This window comes from Phoca vitulina, unplaced genomic scaffold, assembly GCF_004348235.1.
Source record: "Phoca vitulina isolate PV1807 unplaced genomic scaffold, GSC_HSeal_1.0 scaffold2, whole genome shotgun sequence".
NCBI lineage: Eukaryota > Metazoa > Chordata > Mammalia > Carnivora > Phocidae > Phoca > Phoca vitulina.
Window position 1 is genome coordinate 59,804,425 of NW_022589705.1, and position 22,666 is coordinate 59,827,090.

The 22,666-nt window shown below is 38.6% G+C and overlaps 1 protein-coding gene across 8 annotated transcripts in view; it reads left to right on the forward strand.

Moving 5' to 3' along the window:
* Positions 1-22,666, forward strand: part of TUT4 (terminal uridylyl transferase 4) — a 124,126-nt gene that overhangs the window by 616 nt on the left and 100,844 nt on the right. The window lies entirely within an intron of this gene.

Sequence of the window (22,666 nt, forward strand, 5' to 3'; positions counted from 1 at the left end):
CTCCCTGTTCGCCCTCCTCAGGTGCCGAGCCTCGCAGGTGTCGGGGGCCCGGCCCGAGCGTGTCTCAGCCGCCCCCTTGGGGCCTGACACTTCTTTTTTTGCCGGAATGGGCTTCGGGTGTCCCATGGGAAGGCTTAGATAAGGGAGGTAGGGGCGGCGGCGGCCTGGCGGCCTGAGGAGGGCATTGGGGCGCTTTGGGGGCCGAACTTCACAGAGAGGCTGAGGTTCTCGGCTCCCGGCCGAAACCTGTAGACCCGGGAGGCGGATTTTGAGTTAACGGGATTGGTGTGAGCATTCTCTTGGGTCCAGTACGATTCCCTGTCATGTATGCTTTTTCTTTCATTTCCCCCCCTTAGATATAGATGTACACATATAACATGCAAATATACACACTCATGTAATACATAATAAATATTTTCTCCGGGCTCACCCTTTGTCGGGAAGAGAGAAGGCAGAGGTGTCTGTGTGGATTTCGTTTCTTGCTCGCCCGCCTTCTCTCTCCCCCGCCCCCCAGTCGAATGGTGATAATGAACGCTTTTGACGTGGGAAACTGAGATTCGTATTTGTAAACAGACAGCACTAGCCGTGTGTGTTGCACGCCTCCGCGAGAGGTTTCAGGTCCTTTTGGTATCCGGATTGCAAAAGAATGAGATATTTAGACCTGAAAGAAGCACATCGTCGAGGTTTCTAGTCATACCTGAATGGGATGAATTACTGTTATTTTAACAACGTTGATTGAACATTTTCTTTTCATAAGTTTATGAGATCTTTACTCAGATGAATTTTGAACCTTGTGTAAGCTCTTTTTTCGGTATACCATGTTTCTTCATTTTGATATATTTTTGATACAAAAGTAGTTCCTTACACATGTGACATTCTACTTCATTTTGTGATCTTTTTAGTGTCTAGAAAGGCAATTCAAATTGTGTATTGTTGGCGTGCATTTAGTAATTAGCTGTAGTGGATCAGATTACCTTTTGTTTCCAAAACGCCCCTCTCCCCCGCCAAGTCTTGTAGTATCGAAATGTGTAACACTTGGTGAAACAGAACATATCCTGTTTCTAAAGTAATGAGAACTATTAGCTAATAAAACTGGATAATCCCAACTGGATACGACAATTTAAGAGGGTGCCATACCAGGGAGATGAATTGTGGGATGGTTAAAAAGAAAAAGTTGACTTTTTGTTGTTGGTATCAGTCAGCATGTTCTGTATGTGAGTAAATTGTACGCTGAAATTTTCTTTAGGCTTAGCACCCTCGTAAGGTCTCCTTAAAAATGGGTGCACATTGCATCCTAGTACTTAATAGTCACAACTTGTAAAATTTTGAAATATTGCTTCATTTAGAATGCTTGCTTTAAGATAATTAATGAATTCACTAGTGTCTAGTGTGCTGTGATGCCTTTATAAACAAATTTTAAAGAGTGCTTCTTAAAAACCATATACTTTGGGGAAGATAAGCTTTTTATGCTTTGAAATTTTATGCATTTTATGCTTTAAAAATGTGATGGTTAATATAAACAAAAGAAAGTTGCTTTGAAAAAGAACTTTTAGGTAAATCTTCCTGTTATTTGCAATTTTTGACTAGTGTGGAAAATGAAAAAGCTTCCTTGAAATAGTACAGAGGCGGAAGTGAAAGTTATTGACATTTACTGTTTTAAATGTAGCAAATGTCTGAGTACAAAGAGGAAATTAAGGTCTTTTCATTGTCTTAGGTCAAGTTGTTAGCAATGCAGATAAATTTACAAGATGTTATCGTGCACATAAGTTTAGTTCAATTTTGTAATTCCTAAATCACACAGAGATTTACTTTTATTTTTAGTTCATTTAGCTAGAACAGTACAGTGTCTGCGTTATAATTTTAGACCTTTTAACATAAAAATTTATAATTGCAATTATAAATATTTCTGATTAATAAAAAGCTGTTTAAGGAGAATTTTTATTAGTTCTCAGAGCAGATTCAGTTTAGTAAGAGAACCTTTTTTGACCTCAGAGTTAACCTTGACATGCATAATAAGCATCAATTATGTTGTGTTCCTTTTTTTTTTTTTTTTTAATGTTGTGTTCTTTATAGAATGTCAAATCAGGATCTGTGGGTAGAGAAAGTTTTTTGAATTTATTTTTTACAGAAAGTTTCTGCTTTCAGACAATAAATAAGACTTACCTATAAATGCTGATGCCAGTACATTTTGTTTAGCCTTAAAAAAAAAATCAGACCATTTTGATATAACAATTCAGTGAGATGTGTTATTTTCTAAAGTAAGCTACAAATGCTGGGATCCATAAAATAATGTTACAAAATTCAGTGAAAGTCATTACTGCAATATGTCCTAAAAAAGAAGAGTTCTTGAAAGACCTAAAACAAGGAAAAAACACTATAGTCTACAGCAGGATAGGTGATATGTAGATTTTTTTCTTCTTAATCATAGAAGAATTAAGATTGCTTAAACTGAAGTAAGTGAGGGCGCCTGGGTGGCTCAGTTGGTTAAGCGACTGCCTTCGGCTCAGGTCATGATCCCGGAGTTCCGGGATCGAGTCCCACATCGGGCTCCCTGCTCGGCGGGGAGTCTGCTTCTCCCTCTAACCCTACCCCCTCTTGTGCTCTCTTTCTCACTCTCTCTCTCTCTCTCTCAAATAAATAAATAAATAAAATCTTAAAAAAAAAAAATAAACTGAAGTAAGTGAATTAGGATTGTTTAAACTAAGTTTTAATTCTAGAATTCTAGATAATTGTGTAATTTGGGGAAATGTTTAAAAACCAGCATGATGTCCCCAAGTATTTCTTACAAATCCAAAAAAATGCAAAGATGAACAGTTTAGATTTTTTTTCCACTTAAGTGAGAGATTTAATTTGTATGTGTTACAGTTTCTAAATTGTTTTCATATCAAATTAATTCATTGGGTGTCCATAATTATCCTGAGTTAAGGGGGAGAGAAAAGGAAACTGACATTTGAGTAACTGTTTTGTTCTAGGCATTGTGCTAGACATGCTTATGTATTTTTTGCACTTGTTCAGTGTAACAACCCTACGAAATCTTTTTTTGTAGTTGAGTTCAGTCTCTGCTGAAGATCATAGAGTTAGATTCAGAGCAGCTCAGTGTGTTCTTCCTATTACATATGCCCTGTTGCTTTTCAGATGTATAAGTAGTCTCTCAATTTTGTAGGGTAAACTGCCTAAGGTTACTCATTCATTAGTCATTTAATCATTCATCAAACATTTGCATTTGTACATTATGCTAGACACTGGTAGGTTTTAGAGATACAAAATTATTGAAGACAGTCTCTCCCTTCAGGGAACTCAGTCTGCATATAATGTAGATAAATTATAACACACTAGATCATGGGAGTTCAGAGGGAAGAAGCTGGCTCTTGAGGGATGAGTAGGAATTTGCCAGGTAGAAAAGGGGATAGTCTGGAGGCTGGTCCAGAGCTAAGGAGTAGCCTATGCAAAGATGATAAGTTGTTATGGGGCTCAGAGTAGGATGAGTGAGAAATCCAATGTGGCAAGAATTGAGGATTTATGGATAGAGTGGTGAGAGAAGTGGTTGGAAACCCTAGCCAGATAGGGAAGGTTATTGTGTATGTTAAGGCCTTTGGATTTTTATTTTGCCAACAAGATCACCAAGTGAGATAGTGTTTGAGTTGTGATTAGAAGTGTGTTTTCTGACTCCTAATTTAGTATTTCTTTCTCTTCAGCTTCCTTACCAACAGAGTTTACCCCTGTTTTTGGTGGACGGTCAAGCACCCTTTTTCATGCCATTCTTTTCTCCTCTTTCTAGTTGCTGTATTTCAGATAAAACAGCTGGTTTTTTGAGGATCCTGAATGTTAAATTTCTTAGAAGATTCTTTTGAGATAAAAATACTTTTGGAAGAAATCACTTGTTATAGTTACTTAGGAAGTTTTTTCATTCCTTGACTTGGGTTGGTTGTCTAATTTCTAGTTTAGCACTAGAAAGCAATAGGATGGGGGGTTGGGGAGTGTGGGCTTCCGGCAAGCTCTGTGTTCATCAGCAAAAATGAGCAAAATGCTCATCTTTGCACAAAGCAGCCTGTACTTTCAAGAAGAAATCGGTATGTCTATAAGTCAAATAATAGTCTGGTAGTTTTATTTATTTACAAGGATTTTATTTTTAAGTAATCTCTACACCCAACGAGGGGCTCAAACTCAGAACCCTGAGAGTTGATGCTCCACGGACTGAGCCAGCCAGTTCCCCCAATAGTCTGGTAGTTTTAAGTGGGTATTTGATTTACAATGATAGGGGGCGCCTGGGTGGCTCAGTCGTTAAGCGTCTGCCTTCGGCTCAGGGTCCTGGGATCGAGCCCCACATTGGGCTCCCTGCTTGGCGGGAGGCCTGCTTCTCCCTCTCCCACTGCCCCTTCTTGTGGTTCCTGCTCTCTCTCTCTTTCAAATAAATAAATAAAATCTTAAAAACAACAACAACAACAATGATAATAGATAACCTACTGCAATTTTATGATGTGTAATTTCTTTCTAAAGATCTTAAGTATTAACTCAAGTCTTCACAACAACCCTTTTGTATTATCCTCATTTACAGGTGAGGAAAAGAGGTGCAGAAGGGTTAAGTATCTTGGACAAGATTTCACAGCTAGTTCGATGCAGACTTAGCATTTGAACAGGGTGTCTGAGTCTGGAGTCAGAGCTCTTAACCACTACTGTGTTTACCTCAAGCTTGGGTTGTCAAAATTTGGTATGCGGAGGGTGTTAAGTTCAGTATAGTTACATAGGTTGTCAAAAAATACATTGTAAGAAAAAAATATATTTTAAGAATGTAAAGTGTGAGTTATACATATAATAGTGAAATCTGCTTGCATTTTGTCAGTCTTACCTGTACACTGTAGTTTAAATAACTGTCATTAAAATTGCTCAGTCAGGGGCACCTGGCTAGCTCAGTTGGAAGAGCATGCTATTCTTGATCTTAGGGTCATAGATTCAAGCCCTGTGTTCAGAGTAGAGATTACTTAAATAAACTTTAAAAAATTAAAGTAAAATTGGGGCGCCTGGGTGGCTCAGTCGTTAACCATCTGCCTTCGGCTCAGGTCATGATTCCAGGGTCCTGGGATCAAGCCCCGCATCGGGCTCCCTGCTCCGTGGGAAGCCTGCTTCTCCCTCTCCCACTCCCCCTGCTTGTGTTCCCTCTCTAGATGTGTCTCTCTCTCTGTCAAATAAATAAAATCTTTAAAAAAATAAAAAAAATAAAAAATAAATAAAAATTTAAAGTAAAATTGATCAGTTATTAAGTATTTAAGTGTTAGGTTAGGCTAGTGGTATTCAAACTCTGGGGACCTTTTTGAGGGGATCTCTGAGTCACAGCTGTTTTCGTAGTAATATTAAGATAATATTTGCCTTTTTCCCTCTCCTGTCATTAGGAAGTGGAGTGATGTCTATACTATATGTGAAAACATTGCTTTGATGGCTGATTGAGTACGTAATAGTGTATTCTTTGTTAAAAATTTTTCTTTGAGGTATAGGTTACAGTATCATAAGACTCATCCTTTTAAAGTATAGAGTTTAGTATATATTCATAAGGTTCTGTAACTATCACTGCTATCTAATTCCAGAACATTTTCATCTTTCCAAAAAGAAACCCTGTGCTCATTAGCAATCACTCCAAGCCTTTGGCAAATACTAAGCTGTTTTCTGTCTATGGATTTGCCTGTTCTGGAATCATACGTGTGGCTTTTTGTGCCTGACTTCTTTCACTAAGCATAGTGTTTTCAAGTTTTCTCCATATTATATTATGTATTAGCACTTCATTCCTTTTTATAATATTGCATTCTATGGAATGTGTTCTACGGAGATACCATGTTTTGTTAATCATTCATCATTTAGTAGTCATTTGGGTTGTTTCCATTTTTGGCTATTACGAATAATATTGCTGTGAACATTCATGTAAAAGTTTTTGTGTGAGGGGTGCCTGGGTAGCTCAGTTGGTTGAGTGTCTGACTCTTGATTTTGGCTTAGGTCATGATCTCAGGGTCATGAGATTGAGCCCCGAATTGGGCTCTATGGTGAGTGTGGAACCTACGTGGGATTTTTTTCTCTCCCTCTCTCTCTGCCCCCACCCTCCCATGCTCTTTCTCTTTCTCTTTCTCAAAAAAAAAAAAAAAAATTTTTTTTGTGGATGTATGTTTTCATTTCTCTTGGATATACACTCAGGAGTGGAATTGCTGGGTGTTTTGATGCATTTATGTTTAACTTTAAAGATTTTATATTTATTTATTTGGGGGGGAAGTGTGCACGCTTGTGAGTGAGTGGGGGAGGGGCAGAGTGAAAGGAGAGAGAATCTCAGGCAGACTCTATGCTGAGCTTGGAGCCTGAGGCCCTGAGATCATGACTTGAGCTAAAACCAAGAGTCAGCCAAGGGTCGGATGCTTAACCCATTGAGCCACCCAGGCACCCCCATTTATGTTTTAACTTTATGAGGACCTCCCAAACTATTTTTCCAAGAGGCTGCACCATTTTGTATTCCCACTAACAATGTATGAGAATTCTGTTTTCTCCACATCCTCACCAACACTTGTTATTGTTCATCTTCTTAATTATAGCCATCCTAGTGGGTGAAGTGGTATCTCATTGTGGTTTTGACTTGCATTTCCTTAATAACTAATGATGTTGAGCATCTCTTCATGTGCGTATTGGGCTTTTGTATATCTTATTTGGAGAAATGTCTATTCACATCCTTTGCCCATTTATTTATTTATAAAGATTAAAAAAATTTTTTTTAAAGATTTTGTCAGAGAGAGAGTGAGTGCAAAAGCAGGGGGAGTAACAGGCAGAGGGAGAAGCAGGCTCCCTGCTGAGCAAGGAGGCAGATGCTTAACCTACTGAGCCACCCAGGTGTCCCTATTTTTATTTTTATTTATTTATTTATTTATTTATTTTTAATATTTTATTTATTTATTTGACAGAGAGAGACACAGTGAGAGAGGGAACACAAGCAGGGGGAGTGGGAGTGGGAGAAGCAGGCTTCCCACGGAGCAGGGAGCCCGATGCGGAGCTCGATCCCAGGACCCTGGGATCATGACCCGAGCCGAAGGCAGACGCTTAATGACTGAGCCACCCAGGTGCCCCAGGTGTCCCTATTTTTAAATATTTTATTTATTTATTTGAGAGAGAGAGCAAGAGTGGGGGTGGGGGAAGGGCAGAAGAAGAGGGAGAAGCGGACTCCCCGCTGAGCAGGGAGCCTGATATGGGGTTCAATCCCAGGACCTGAGCTGAAGGCAGACACTTAACTGACTGAGCCACCCAGGTGCCCCTCCTTTTCCCATTTAAAAAATTAGGTTTTTTTTTTTTTTATTGTTGAATTGTAAGAGTTCTTTATATATTCTGGATACTGGACTCTTACCAGATATATGATTTGCAGAAGTGTCTCCCATTTTCTTTAAAAAAAATTTTTTTTAAGACTTTATTCTCATCCATTTGAGAGAGAGAGAGAGCACAAGCAGGTGGAGAGGCAGCAGGAGAGAGAGAAGCAGGCTTCTCGCTGAGAAGGGCGCCCGATAGGCGGCTCCATTCCAGGACCCTGGGATCATGACCTGAGCTGAGGGCAGATGCTTAACCAATTGAGGCACCCAGGCACCCTCTTTTTAAAAATTTAAAAAATTGTGGTGGGCGCCTGGGTGCCTCAGTCGTTGAGCGTCTGCCTTCGGCTCAGGTCCTGATCCCAGGGTCCTGGGATCGAGCCCCGCATCGGGCTCCCTGCTCCGAGGGAAGCCTGCTTCTCCCTCTCCCACTCCCCCTGCTTGTGTTCCTGCTCTCGCTATCTCTCTCTCTGTCAAATAAATAAATAAAATCTTTAAAAAAAAAAAAAAAAATTTAAAATTGTGGTAAAATATACCTAACATAAAATTTACCATTTTAAACTATTTTTATGCATACATTCAGTGATATTAGGGACATTCACATTGTTGTGCAACCATCACCACTGCCCATCCCCTGAACTTTTTCATTTTTCACAAACCAAAACTCTTTACCCTTTAAGCAATAGCTCCTTAGCAACTACCATTCTACTTTCTGTCGCAATGTATTTGACTACTCTGTGTAATTAGAGTCATACAGTGTTTGTCCTTTTGTGACTGAAATTTCATTTAGCACAATGTCTTCAAGGTTCTACCATGTTGTAGCTTGTATTAGAATTTTCTTTTAAGGCTGAATGATTATTCTATTGCATGTATATACTACGTTTTGTGTATTCATCTGTTGATCAGACTTTGGTTGCTTCCATCTTTTGGCTATTGTGAGTAATGCTGGTGTGCACATGGGCATACAAATATCTGTTTGAGTCCCTGCTTTCAGCTCTTTGGGTGTACACCCAGAATTGGAATTGCTGGTTCATATGGTAAATTTACATTTAATTTTTGGAGGATTTGCCATATTGGTTTTTTTTTTTATTTTCTTTCTTTTTTTTTTTTTAAGATTTATTTATTTGTCAGAGACAGCGCAACCAGGGGGGAGTGACAGGCAGAGGGAGAAGCAGGTTCCCCACTGAGCAAGGAGCCCGATGTGGGGCTCAATCCCAGGAACCTGGGATCATGACCTTAGCGGAAGGCAGACTCTTAACTGACTGAGCTGCCCAGGCATCCTAGTTTTTTTTTCATTTTCTTGAGTAAAGTATGTTTTTGAAGCATGTTAAGTTTTCAGTTTTGATAAAGTCTGATTTATGTGTTTTTTCTTTGGTTGCTTTGCTTTGGGAGTCATACCTGAGAAATTATTGCCTAATCCAAGATTATAAAAATTTATACCTCTCTTTTCTTTTAACAGTTTTATAGTTTTAGCTTTTACATTTAGGTCTTTGATCCATTTTGAGTTAATTTTTGTATGTGGTGTGAGGTAGAGGTCCATCCAGCTTTATTCTTTTACATGTGGGTGTCTAATTGTTCCACCATTAATTGACAAGACTATTCTTTCCCTTGTTGAATGGTCTTGGCATCCATGTTGAAAATCAGTTGATCATAGGGGCACCTGGGTGGCTCAGTCCTTAAGCGTCTGCCTTCAGCTCAGGTCATGATCCCATGGTCCTGGGATCAAGCCCCACATCGGGCTCCCTGCACCGCAGGAAGCCTGCTTCTCCCTCTCCCACTCCCTCTGCTTGTGTTCCCTCTCTCGCTGTGTCTCTGTCAAATAAATAAAATCTTAAAAAAAAAAAAATCAGTTGATCATAAATGTCTGTGTTTATTTGTGGATTCTCAGTTGTTTCTGGATTCTCCTTTGAACTGTATGTGTATTCTAGTGCCAGTACCACCCAGTCTTGATTATTGTAGCTTTGTATAAAGTTAGCTTTGTTCTTTTTCAAGATTGTTTTGGCTATGTAGAGTCCCTTGCAATCTGATAGGAGTTTTAGGATCAGCTTGTCAATTTCTGCCAAAAAAAAAAAAAAGCAGTTGGAGTTTTGATAGGAATTGTGTTGAATCTGGTGATTAAAAGTGGGGAGTATTGTTATCTTACTATTAAGTCTTCCAATCCATGAGTATGAGATGTTTGTGCATTTACTTTCATTTCCATTAAATAGGCCTTTACCTATTTATTTCAACAGTGTTTTGTAGTTTTTAGTGTACAAGCTTTGTACTTCTTTTGTTGAATTTATTCCTAAGTATTTTATTCTTTTTGATGCTATTGTAAATGGAATTGTTTTCTTAATTTCATTTTTGGATTGTTCATTGCTAGTGTATAGAAATACAACTGATTTTTGTATATTGGTTTTGGAGAGTAACCTTGCTGGACTCATTTATTAGCTCTGGTGGTTTTTTATGGATATCTTAGGATTTTCTTTATGTAAGATCATGTCATCTGCAAATAGACATAGATTTACTTCTTCCTTTCTGACCTGGATACTTTTTATTTCTTTTTCTACCTGGGTAGTACAGTGTTGAATAGAAGTGGAGACAGTGGACATCTTGTCTTGTTTCTGTTCTTAGAGGAGAGAACATCTAGTCTTACACTATTAAGTATGATGTCACCTTTGGGTTTTTCTTAGATGGCCTCTGTCAGGTTGAGGCAGTTTCTTTCTGTTCCTAGTTCATTGAGTGTTTTTATCATAAAAGTTTGTTAGGTTTTATCAAATGCATTTTTGCATCTTTTGAGATGACTGTGGTTTTTGTCCTTTATTCTATTAATGTGGTATATTACATTGATTAATTTTCATATGTTGAACCAACCTTGCATTCCCGGGACACATACCACTTGGTGTCCTGGTCTATAATCATTTGGTTTGTTAGTATTTTGTTTAAAATTTTTGCATCTATATTCATATGAGACATTGGTCTATAATTTTCTTGTGATGTCTTTGTCTGGTTTTGGTATTAGGGTTATACTGGCCTTATAGAATGAGTTAATAGTGTATTCTTGTATTTGAAAAATGTCTCAGTTTTAATAACTAATGATATGAGAATGAATAGCTATAACCCACACACAAAAAAGTTCTTTGGATCTTCAGTAATTTTTAAGAATATAAACACATCCATGGGGCACCTGGGTGGCTCAGTCGTTAAGCATCTACCTTCGGCTCAGGTCATGATCCCAGGGTCCTGGGTTCGAGCCCCACATCGGGCTCCCTGCTCAGTGGGAAGCCTGCTTCTCCCTCTCCCACTCCCCCTGCTTGTGTTCCCTCTCTTGTTGTGTCTCTCTCTGTCAAATAAATAAATAAAATCTTAAAAAAAAAAAAAGAATATAAACACATCCTGAGATCAGAAAGTTTGAGCACTGCTGGTTTGGGTGAACAGACCTACCTTCGTGCCTAAGCATTGAACCCCAAATTGGGACTCTTGTTTCTTATAGTCCTAAACCAGTCCTGTTTGTGTCACTTTAGGCAAGTCATAAACTTAGGGTGCCTCATTAGTGTATAAAATGGATAGGTGCCTGGGTGGCTCAGTCGTTAAGCGTCTGCCTTTGGCTCAGGTCATGATCCCAGGGTCCTGGGATCGAGTTCCACATAGGGCTCCCTGCTCAGCAGGAGGCCTGTTTCTCCCTCTCCCACTCCACCTGCTTGTGTTCCCTCTCTCACTGTGTCTCTTAATGTCAAATAAATAAAACAATCTTAAAAAAGAAAAGTGGAAATACTGGGGCAGGTGGGTGGCTCAGTCGGTTAAGCGTCTGCCTTTGGCTCAGGTTGTGATCTCGGGGTCCTGGGATTGAGCCCGGGCTCCCTGCCTAGCAGGGAACCTGCTTCTCCCTCTTGCTCTGCCTCTCCCCTCTGCTTGTTCTCTCAAATAATAAAAAAATAAAATCTTTATAATGGAAATACTATAAGACTGTATTAACTTCATAAATGTGTAAAGGTAAATGAACATACTAGACATGTATTAGCTGATGCTTTGTATCTTCAAAAAAATTTTTTTTAGAACTGAAAAATTTGTAAGAGCTCTGGATATTTTTGCAGGAACTTGTGTTATTATGTGACAGTGTCTTGAATTCTTTTTTTTTTTTTTTTTAAGATTTTGTTTATTTAATTGACAGGGAGAGAGAGAGAGAGACAGCGTGAGAGGGAACACAAGCAGGGGGAGTGGGAGAGGAAGTAGCAGGCTTCCGGCTGAGCAGGGAGCCTGATGCAGGGCTCGATCCCAGGACCCTGGGATCATGACCTGAGCTGAAGGCAGTCACTTAACCAACTGAGCCACCCAGGCGCCCCGACAGTGTCTTGAACTCTGCCGCATAGATTAAAAAAACATTAATTTGTCTTTGGAATTTGTATTTAAGTTTTCTGTGATAATACCATTTTTAAACCAGGGATTTTCAGTATATGAGAATTATACTTCCCTTAGGAAGGCATTTTATAATTACTAGGAACCACTCAGAATTATCATCCCTCTTCCTCATTCTTTTGTTCCTCTTTGTTTCTGTTGGGAATATATATATTCTCTTTCTCAGATGTATTAGAACAGAAAAAAGTTGAGAACCCTTACTCTATCCTAATCCTTTAAGGGATGTAGCTCATTTTCCTCACATCTCAAAGCCAGGAAACCAGACCCATATTTTTCTACATATTATCTATTTATTCTTCTTTGTCTATAGTTCCTCTTAAGACTGGTGGCCTGCTGCCTATATTTCTTATCTGACTTGGCACTTCAGTCTAGGAACCTCTGGGTCATTCTCTTATATTCACTGATACTGGATGTAATTCTTGACATCATATTGGCAGTTGGACATTGAAGGTCGTCTAACACCTTACCTTTATTTTTCCTTAATTTCTATATTCCAGGGGTACTCAATTCTACATTCCTTGACACACCTCATATGGTTAAAAAATGGTTCTGCTTCTGACCAAAATCTCGAAAATATTTATATGTGTATCTTTCTCATTTCTTTAGTTTTCTGATCTATCCTTAATCTCTATATGTAACATCTTTTTGGCTTTATCCCTTTCCCCAACTCATACCATTACTGTTTTTTTCCCTTACTCTTTTGAAATAGTCATTCTCTCAGTCCCCTACCCAGTATGAATTAAAATATTTGCTAGCTGTATAAATCAGTAGACTGGTATTTTATATATTTAGTTAGGTCCTTAGCATAGCTTGCCAGAATTTTAGCTTTCTTTCTATTCCTCACATTTGCTATTGTTTTACTCCTGTCTTAAGCCCTCTACTGCCCTCTGCTTTTCTCACTCAGTGCTGCCTTCTCTTTCATAGAACACTTAAAATTTTGTCTTCACAGTTCTTTGAGATAATGATACGTGGTCCTCGCAAAAGAGGCTTCTTTAGTCAAATAAATCTGGGAAATGTTGTAAATTATCACTCTCTTGGAGATTTGCGGTGCTTATAAGCATATTGAAGAGCCTGAAAGATTCTTCTGGAGAGAAACTCATTTAACTTTAACACAACCTCTCCCCCTTCCCAACTCTACTTAAATTGCTTGTGATAAGGCCCTAAATAAGTTAATGCTTTTTTACTACTATTGATAATTACTATTACTTACCTTATGGACTTATTTCATTTTCCTCTCCACTCTCTTCCTGTTCTGAAGTTAATCTAAAACAGAAATTGTGCCACTCTTCTGCTTATCAATCTATGCCTTCTTTTTGCTTAAAGTGTAAACTTGACTTGGTATGTAAATGTGTGCACCAATTTACATTCTCTGTTCATCTCCTGTATTCACCATTATGCATGCTATTTTATGGTTATAAAAAGCTTGCCAAAATTTTAAAAATACATTTTGTTTAGTATATACAAATCTTATTATTAGGTCTATCCCTTCTCATTCTCTCTTCTAAGTTGGAAATTCTTTCTTAGCCCAACTGTTATTTCCATGATAAAGACTTTTCTAAGGCTCTTTCCACAGGGTTTCCGTAACATGTGTCACATAATATATTGTCATTATTTGTTTATATGACTGTCTCCCCTTTTACACATGAGCTCATTATTTATCATTAGATCTTCAGCTTTTAACCCATCACCTTATATGTGAATGTTGACAAATAATCTTTGTTAAAATGAATTCCAGATTTATATTTATTTACCTGAACAAATGCAAGCCCAGCTACATAATTTGCAGGGTGAAGTACAAAATGAAAATGCAAGGACTTGCTCAAAAAGTGGGGAAAAAGTACCGTTAAAGTTACTAAAATATAAAGCTTTTTCCTTTCTTCTGTGATGCTTTTCTCAACTTGTTATGGTGGTATAGATATACTTTTATTATTTTTATTTATTTTTAATTTACTTTTAAATGTCATTCTAAATATAGAACAATTAAAAAGGTTTTATTTTTAAAAAAGATTTATTTGCGATCGCACGCGTGTGCGTGCGGGCATGCACGCAGGGAGAGGCAGAGGGAGAAGCAGTCTCCCCGCCGAGCAGGGAGCCCTATGCAGCGCTTCATCGGAGGATCCTGGGATCATGAGCTGAGCCCTGAGCCCAAGTGAGACATTTAACTGACTGAGCCACCCAGGCACCCCTAGAACAGTTAAAAATTTTAAATTAAGTATAAATTTTCTTGTTCATCTTTATATTGTTTAGTGTCATCTCTAAGTGCATATATAAGAACATTTAACTTTTATGTGGAATTGCTGGTATTTCATAGCTTGTACTTTTATATTGTATACTTGTATATTTCATTTTTTTTTTTTACCAGAAAACACTGCACAATACATACTCAGCTATTTTTATTTCACTTTTTTTTTTTTTTAAGATTTTATTTATTTATTTGGCAGAGAGAGAATGCACACAAGCAGGGGGAGCGGCAGGCAGAGGGAGAGGGAGAAGCAGGCTCCTTGCTCAGCAGGAAGCCTGATGTGGGCCTACATCCCAGGACCCTGGATCATGACCTAAGTCGAAGGCAGACACTTAACCAACTGAGGCACCCAGGCACCCCTATTTCACTTTTTTTTTTTTTTTTAAAGATTTTATTCATCTATTTGAGAGAGAAAGAGAGATGAGAGAGAGCACGAGCGGGGAGGAGAGGGAGAAGCAGGTTCCCTGCTGAGCAGGGAGCCCATTGCGGGGCTTGATCCCAGGACTCTGGGATCATGACCTGAGCGGAAGGCAGATGCGGAGGCATCTGCAGAGAGCCACCCAGGCGCCCCCCTATTTTACTTCTTATACTTGTACATTCCACCAATACCCTCTACCTTCCTGTTTTTTGTTTGTTTTTTTTTTTGAACTTTTATTTATTTAAGTAATCTCTACACTCAGCGTGGTGGGGCTTGAACTTAGGACCCTGAGATCAAGAGTCCCATACTCTTCCAATTGAGCCAGCCACGCACCCCAACATGTTCTGCCTTTGACTTTGGCAGGACTGAAAGGAAAAGGAACTGTGGCTTGTTCTGCCTTTCCCTTTCCTTCTGTGTCATCATTTTTAGCATAAGTGGTTGGTTAATACAGGGGATGAGTAAGAAAAGATACAATAGGGTTTTTTGTTTTTGTTTTTTTGGTCACTGTTTTTTAGACACCATTGCCTGCCTTCTGTGTTTGAAGCAAGGTATGGTTCAGGTAGAAAATGTGGCTTCTTGGCTTACTTGTTTGTAGACAACATGCTTACCTTAAACTCACTTTGAGTCCTGCTGAATTCCTACATATGGTGGCTCCACTGGAATTCTGTGCTCATGGGCATCACCAAAGCTATATAAAAATGAGGTGGAACGGAATGTCAGACATGCATTTTGCATGTATCTCCTCTGCTCCCATGCATGTTCTATTGTCTCATCAGACTACAAAACACAGGGCCACCTGGGTGGCTTAGTCAGTTAGGTGTCTGCCTTCAGCTTGGGTTGTGATCTTGGAGTCCTGGGATGGAGCCCCGTGTGGCCTCCCTGATCAGTGGGGAGTCTGTTTTGCCCTCTCCCTCAGCTCCTCCCCCTAACTCATGCATGTGTGTGCTCTCTTTCTCAAATAAATAAATAGAACCTTAAAAAAAAAAAGACTACAAAACACAGATTCATAGATAAAATTAAAAATTTCAAGATGATGATAGCAATTTTAAACCAAGCACGGGGTCTTCTTTTCTGAGCAGGGAGCCCTGTGTGACTGCACAGATCACATGTTCCTGAAGTTAGCCCTGAACAAAAGGATTGGAGGAAATAGTAACATGCATTGAGACAAAGAGGCTGCCATATTTCATGTTGTACCATTATGATGAGAATTGTTAATACTTTTTAAAGATTTTTATTTATTTATTTGTCAGAGAGAGAGAGCACGAGCAGGGGGAGCAGCAGAGGGAGAGGGAGAAGCAGGCTCCCTGCTGAGCAAGGAGCCCGATGTGGGACTCGATCCTAGGACGCTGGGATCATGACCTGAGCCAAAGGCAGACGCTTAACAACTGAGCCACCCAGGCACGCAATACTTTTTTATTTTTAGGCATTCTGAGGGTTGTGTTCTTTATTGCCTTGAAGTTAGGTGCAGCCGAGTGACCTGTTTTGGTAAATGAAGTGAGTAAAGGTAATCAGTGCTATTCCTTCTCTCCCTATTTTACTAAAAGTGAGAAGTTAGCAAAGCAGCTTGGAATGTTGAGCAAATGCATGAAGGTTAGCTGCCTTTAGAGCCACCTGAATTCATGGAGGATTTTACATGAGTTGATAAATCAACTTATGTTGTGGTCATCATTGAGTTATAGAGGCAGTGTAACCTGGCTCATTCCGAATGATAGTTTGTCAAATTTCAAAAGCCTTGTAGGACCAGCACAATTACATACCACAATTTTTGGATCTAGGGGATATACTAGGTATTCCCAACAAACAAGTAAACCCGCTCAAAAAGTGTTAGGTATACATTATAAATACTCAGGAGCTGCTTGATAATAGAAGAATCAAGAGCTCTCTGGCGAAACTCACATCACAGAATTCTTCATCTATAGAGCTAGTTCTTGGTTATTTATAAAGATGAAAAGGAAATTGTGGCTTGGGTGATTTGGGGACCCACATAATCTCCACATCACTTTAGGAAAAGAACCCTCAAACAGTTGACAATCTTGGGCCAACAAATTGCTTGTGAAAAGAAGCATAACTTAAATTTCTTTTGACAATTGCTGGTAAGGATTTTAATACATAATAAAATGGCCCCAAAAGCTTAAAGGATGAGCAAAGAAGGAAAAGGATTCACCAATCCAGAAAAACCTAAATAATTGGGGGCTTTGGGTGAATATCTAGATAATTAATTTGGAAATCCCATTTATTCACAAAACTGACTTTTTTGAGAGAAGGGGACATAGTTCTACTTACCTTTGATCATAAAAATTCTTTCAGTTGATTTTACCCATATAAAATTTATTTTTTTTAAAACTTAAGCTATTTTAGAGTGATTAACACTTAAAATTTGAGGTCCATGATACCTTATATATGCTCAGTGCACATTATTTTGATTAAACTTTTTTTGTTTTAAGTTTTTTTTATTGTAAAATATACATAAAACTTACCATTTAAGTGTACAACTCAGGGCATCAGTACATTCACAGTGTTGTATCATCATTACTATTTTCAGAACTTTTTTATCATCCCAAACAGAAACTCTATACTCATTGAACAGTATCTCCCATTCCCCTCCCCCCAGCCCCTGATAACTTATATTCTATTTTCTGTCCCTGTGAACTTATTTATTTTAAATATCATATACAATATTTGTACTTTTGTGACATTTCATTGAACACAATGTTGTCAAGGCTCGGGGTGTCTGGGTGGCTCAGTCCGTTGGGCATCTGCCTTCGGCTGGGGTTGTAATCTCAGGGTCTTGGGATCGAGCCCCTCATCAGGTTCCTCGCGCGGTGGGGAGTCTGCTTGTCCCTCTCCCTCTGTCCCTCCCCCTGCTCGTGTTCTCTCTCTCAAATAAATAAAATCTTTAAAAACAAAACAAAACAGTTTTGTCAAGGTTCATCCATGCTGTAGCATGTTTCAGAATTTCTTTCAATGGCTGAGTAAAATTCCATTGAATGTATATACCACATTTTATTTATCCATTCATCTGTTAGTTATTTGGGTTGCTTCCACCTTTTGGCTATTGTGAATGATGTTGCAGTGAACATGGGCATACAAATAAATAACTGTTCAAATCCCTGCTTTCAGTTCTTTGGGATATCTACCAAGGAGTAGAATTACTGGATCATATGGTAATTCTATGTTTAAGTTTCTGGATCATATGGTAATTCTATGTTTAAGTTTTTGAGGAACTGCCGAACTGTTTTCTGCATTGGCTGCATCATTTTATTCTCACCAGCAGTTGCATGAGGATTTCAAAGATTTTATTTATTTGAGAGAAAGCGAGAGAGAGCGAGAGAGTGAGTGAACAGGAGCGGGGGGAGAGGCAGAGGGAGAGAGAGAAGCAGGCTCCCCGCTGACCAGGGAGCTGGACACAGGACTCTATCCCAGGACTGTGGGGATTGTGACCTGAGCCGAAGGCAGACTCCTAACCAACCGACTGAGCCACCCAGGCGCCCTGCATGAGGATTTCAGACTCTCCATATCCTTACCAACATTTGTTATTTTTTGCTTTTTTGATAATCCTAGTGTGTATGAAGTGTTTTTTTTATAGTTTTGATTTACATTTCCCTAATGACTAATGATGTTGAGCATCTTTTCATGCACTTATTGACCATTTATTTATCTTTGGAGTAATGTATATTCAGGTCTTTTGCCCATTTGTTAAGTGGTTTTTCTTTTTGTTGATAAATTGTAGGAGTCTATATATTCTGGATACTAGACCCTTATCAAATATATGATTTGCAGATTTTTTCTCCCATTTTGTTGTTGTTTTTTTTTTTCACTTTTTTGGTAGTGTCCTTGCTGAACAGATGTTTTAATTTTTTTATTGAGATGTAATTAACATATAACATTAGTTTCAGGTGTACAGCATAATGATTTGATATTTGTTGTATATACTGTGAAATGATCACCACAATAAGTCTAGTTAACATCCGTCACCACACAGTTACAAATTATTTTTTCTTGTGATGAGAACTTTCAAGATTTACTCTTTCAGCAACTTTCAAATGTACAACACAGTATTATTAACTGTAGTCACCATGCTGTACGTTATATCCCCAGAACTTATTTTTTTTTAATAACTGTAAGTTTGTACCTTTTGACCACTTTGACCTATTTTGCCCACTTCCTTCTTCCCAGGCCCAGCCTCTGGCAACTACCAATCTGTTCTGTGTATCTATGAGTTCATTTTGTTTGTTTGTTTTAGGGTTTACATGTTAGTGAGATCATACAGTATTTGTCTTTATCTATCTCCCTTAACATAATGTCCTCAGGGTCCATCCCAGTCGTTATAAATGGTAAGACTTTTTACTTTTTTATGGCTGAATAATATTGCATTGTATATACATACCACATTTTCTTTATCCATTCATCCATGCATAGACACAGGTTGCTTCAATGTCTTGGCTATTGTAAATGACACTACAGTTAACATGGGGGGGGGGTGCAGATACCTTTTTGAGTTAGTGTTTTTGTTTCCTTTGAATAAATGCCCAGAATTGGAACTGCTGGATTATTTGGTAGTTCTTTTTAATTTTTTGAGTACCTCCACACTGTTTTACATTGTGGCTGTGCCGGTTTAATATTACCACCAACAGTGCATAGGGATTTTTTTTTCTCCACATCCTTGCCAGTACTTGTTATTTCTTGTCTTTTTGATAATAGCCATTCTGACAGGTGTGAGGTGATATCTCATTGTAGTTTAGATTTACATTTTCCTGATGATTAGTGTTGTTGATCACCTTTTCATGTCCTGTTGGCCATCTGTATGGCTTCTTTGGAAAATGTCTGTTCATGTTTTCTGCCCATTTTAAAATCTGATTGTTTGTGTTTTATTAACCTGTTGAGTTCTGTGAGTTCTTCATATATTTTGGGTATTAGCCCCTTGTCAGATACGTGATTTGCATCTATTTTCTCCTGTTTTGTAGGTTGCCTTTTTACTTTGCTATGCAGAAACTTTTTAATTTTTTAAAAAAGACTTACCTATTTATTTTAGAGAGAGTGTGTGCATGGGTGGTAGGGGGTGGGGGAGAGAATCTCAAGCAGACTCCCTGCTGAGTGTGGAGCCCAGCCTGGGGCTCGATCTCACAACCCTGAGATCATGACCCGAGCTGCATTTAACTGCACCCAGGAGCACCAGAAGCTTTTTATTTTAATTTTTTTTAAAGATTCTATTTATTTAAGAGAGAGTGAGCAAGAGAGAGAAAGAGAGAGAACATGAGCAGGGAGAGGGGCAGAGGGAGAAGCAGACTCCCCGCTGAGCAGGGAGCCCAACGTGGGGCTCGATCCCAGGACCCTGAGATCATGACCTGAGCTGAAGGCAGACGCTTAACTGACTGAGCCACCCAGGCGTCCCCCCCCAGAAGCTTTTTAATTTGATAGTTTTCCTTGTTTATTTTTGCTTTTGTTGCCTTTACTTTTGGTGTCAAATCTGAAAAGTCATTGCCAAGAAAGATGTCAAGGAAGAAATTTTAAATTTTCATTTCATAAATTTTCATGATCCAGTATTTTTGGGTGCCTGGGTGGCTCAGTTGGTTAAGCGACTGCCTTCGGCTCAGGTCATGATCCTGGAGTATCGGGATCGAGTCCCATGTCAGGCTCCCTGCTCAGCAGGGAGTCTGCTTCTCCCTCTGACCCTACCCCCTCTTGGGCTCTCTCTCACTCTCTCTCTCTCAAATAAATAAATAAAAGATCTTAAAAAAATTTTTTTTTGATGATCCAGTATTTTTTGTTGTTGTGTGCTTTTTCTTTTTTTTAAGGCTTACTTATTTTTAAGTAATCTCTGTGGGGCTCAAACTCATGACCCTCTGAGATCACGAGTCACATGTTCCACTGACTGAGCCAGCCAGGTGCCCCTGTTGTCTGTTTTTGATATTATACTTAAGCTGTTGCCAGATCCAAGGTTGTGAAGACTTACCAGTTTTTATAGTGTGTGTGTGTGTGTGTGTGTGTGTGTGTGTATGTAAGTTAAGATATAAGGTAGGGTGCTTGGCTGACTCGGTGGAGCATGTGACTCTTGATCTTGTGGTTGTGAGTTTCAGCCCCACATTGGGTGTAGAGGTTACTTAAAAATAATAAAATACAAGGTATAGTTTTAGTGTAATTTTAAAATTTACATCTTTGGAACTTTTTTAAAAAGATTTTATTTATTTATTTATTTTAGAGTGACAGTATGAGAAGGTGCATAAGGAGAGGGAGGGACAATGGAAAGGGAGAGGGAGGACTCCGCTTTGAGGACAGAGCCTCATGTGGCCAGATCCCATGACCCCAGCCCAGACCATGAGTTGGACACTTAACTGACTGTGCTACCCAGGTGCCCCCATTGTTTATTTCTGAAAATTTAAGTATATATTTTTTGTTTGTTTCTTTTTTTTTTAAGATTTTATTTCCGAGTAATCTCTACACCCAATGTGGGGCTCGAACCCAGAACCCCGGGATCAAGAGTTGCAGACTTTACTGACAGAGCCAGTCAGGTGCCCCATTTTCTTTTTTCTTACACAGAATTACTTACTACATACTCCTGTGTGTATTACTTTTTTAATTTAACAGTAAATATGTCCTCACTGTCACTCCATAGCAGAATAGAGACTTCCTCATTCTGTTTTATGGCTGTATAGTAACATATTTTATGATTTTATGATAGTTTTCCCTACCAATGTGTTATTGATGGTTATTAGAGATTTTTTCCAGTCTTCCGCTTTACAATTAGTGCCTTTTTATTTTTAAGATTTTATTTATTAGGGAGAGAGAGAGGGAGGGCACAAGGGGGTAAAAGGAGAGGGAGAACCAGATTTCCCACTGAGAAGGGAGCCCAGCGTTTGATCCCAGGACCTTGAGATCATGACCTGAGCCAAAGGCAGATGCTTAACTGACTGAGCCACCCAGGCGCCCCCCAATTAGTGCTTTAATAAATTATATAATATACTAATTATAAGTCTTTATCTGATTTGATCTGTTTTGATTAAATAGTTATAACTGGTGTAAGGCCAGGGTCCAACTTCATTCCTTTGAATGTAGGTATCTGGTTTTTCCTAGCACCATTTGTGGAAAAAACTGTCCTTTCCCCATTGAATACTTTAGCATCATTATCAGATCAATTTACCACATATGTGAGGGTTTATTTCTGGACTCTCTGTTTTATTCTGATAATCTATGTCTTTTCTATGCCAGTATGATACTGTTTTGATTACTGTAGCTTTGTAGTAATTTTTGAAATCAGGAAGTGTGAGTCCTCCAACTTTTTTCTTCCTTTTCTAGATTGTTTTGGCTCTTCAGAGTTTCTTGAAATTCCATATGAATTTTAGGATGAGTTTTTCTATTTCTGCAAAAAATACCACTGGGATTTTGATAGTGATTGCATTGAATTTATAGATCACTTTGGGTAGTATTGGCATTTTAACGATATTGTTAATAATTTAAGTTATTGGTGATAAGTGAAGGAAATGAATGGTTGAGTACACAGTGGGCTGCACATCATGAATTCTGCCTAGTCTCCAGTTTTTGGCAGCTCTGGGGGAAAAAGCCTAAGCCATTCTTGGGATTTTCGAGCTTAATAACAGTAAGCAAGGGGTGGAGTGCTTAATCCTTTTAAGTGAATGATGAACATTGTAAGAGGTGTGTCTTCCAGTTTTCTATCCCTTGGGGCTCTAAGTCAGAGGAGCTTAAATACTTCCTGATTTCTGGCCTCAGTTACCTGGGGGCAGTGATTAGAAGCTGAAAGCAGAATGCAAGGAAGGGGTAGGCAGGGAAAATAGACTGGAAGGAATCCATGAATTTGGGATCTTGTACCATTTGTTTAACTCTAATCTCAGTATTGTTTTGTAGTTTTCTGTGTAGAATTTTTTTTGCTTCCTTAGTTAAATGTATTCTTAAGTATTCTTTTTGATGCTAAAGTATGTAGAATATTTTTTGCTTCCTTAGTTAAATGTATTCTTAAGTATTCTTTTTGATGCTAAAGTAAATGGAATTATTTTCTTAATTTCATAGACCTGATCTTTGTGTTGATTCTGTATTCTGCAGTTTACTGAATTAGTTTTTTAGTTCTGTTTTTGGTGCTTTTTTTTTTTTTTTTGGTGCACTTTTAAGAGTTTTCTTACATATAAGATCATGTCATCTGAAAAAGATAATTTCATTTCTTCCTTTCCCATTTGGCTGCCTTTTTTCCTTTTACTTGCCTAATTGCTCTAGCTGTAATTTACAATAGTACTATGTCAAATAGAAGTGGAAAAAGCAGACATCCTTGTCTTATTCCTG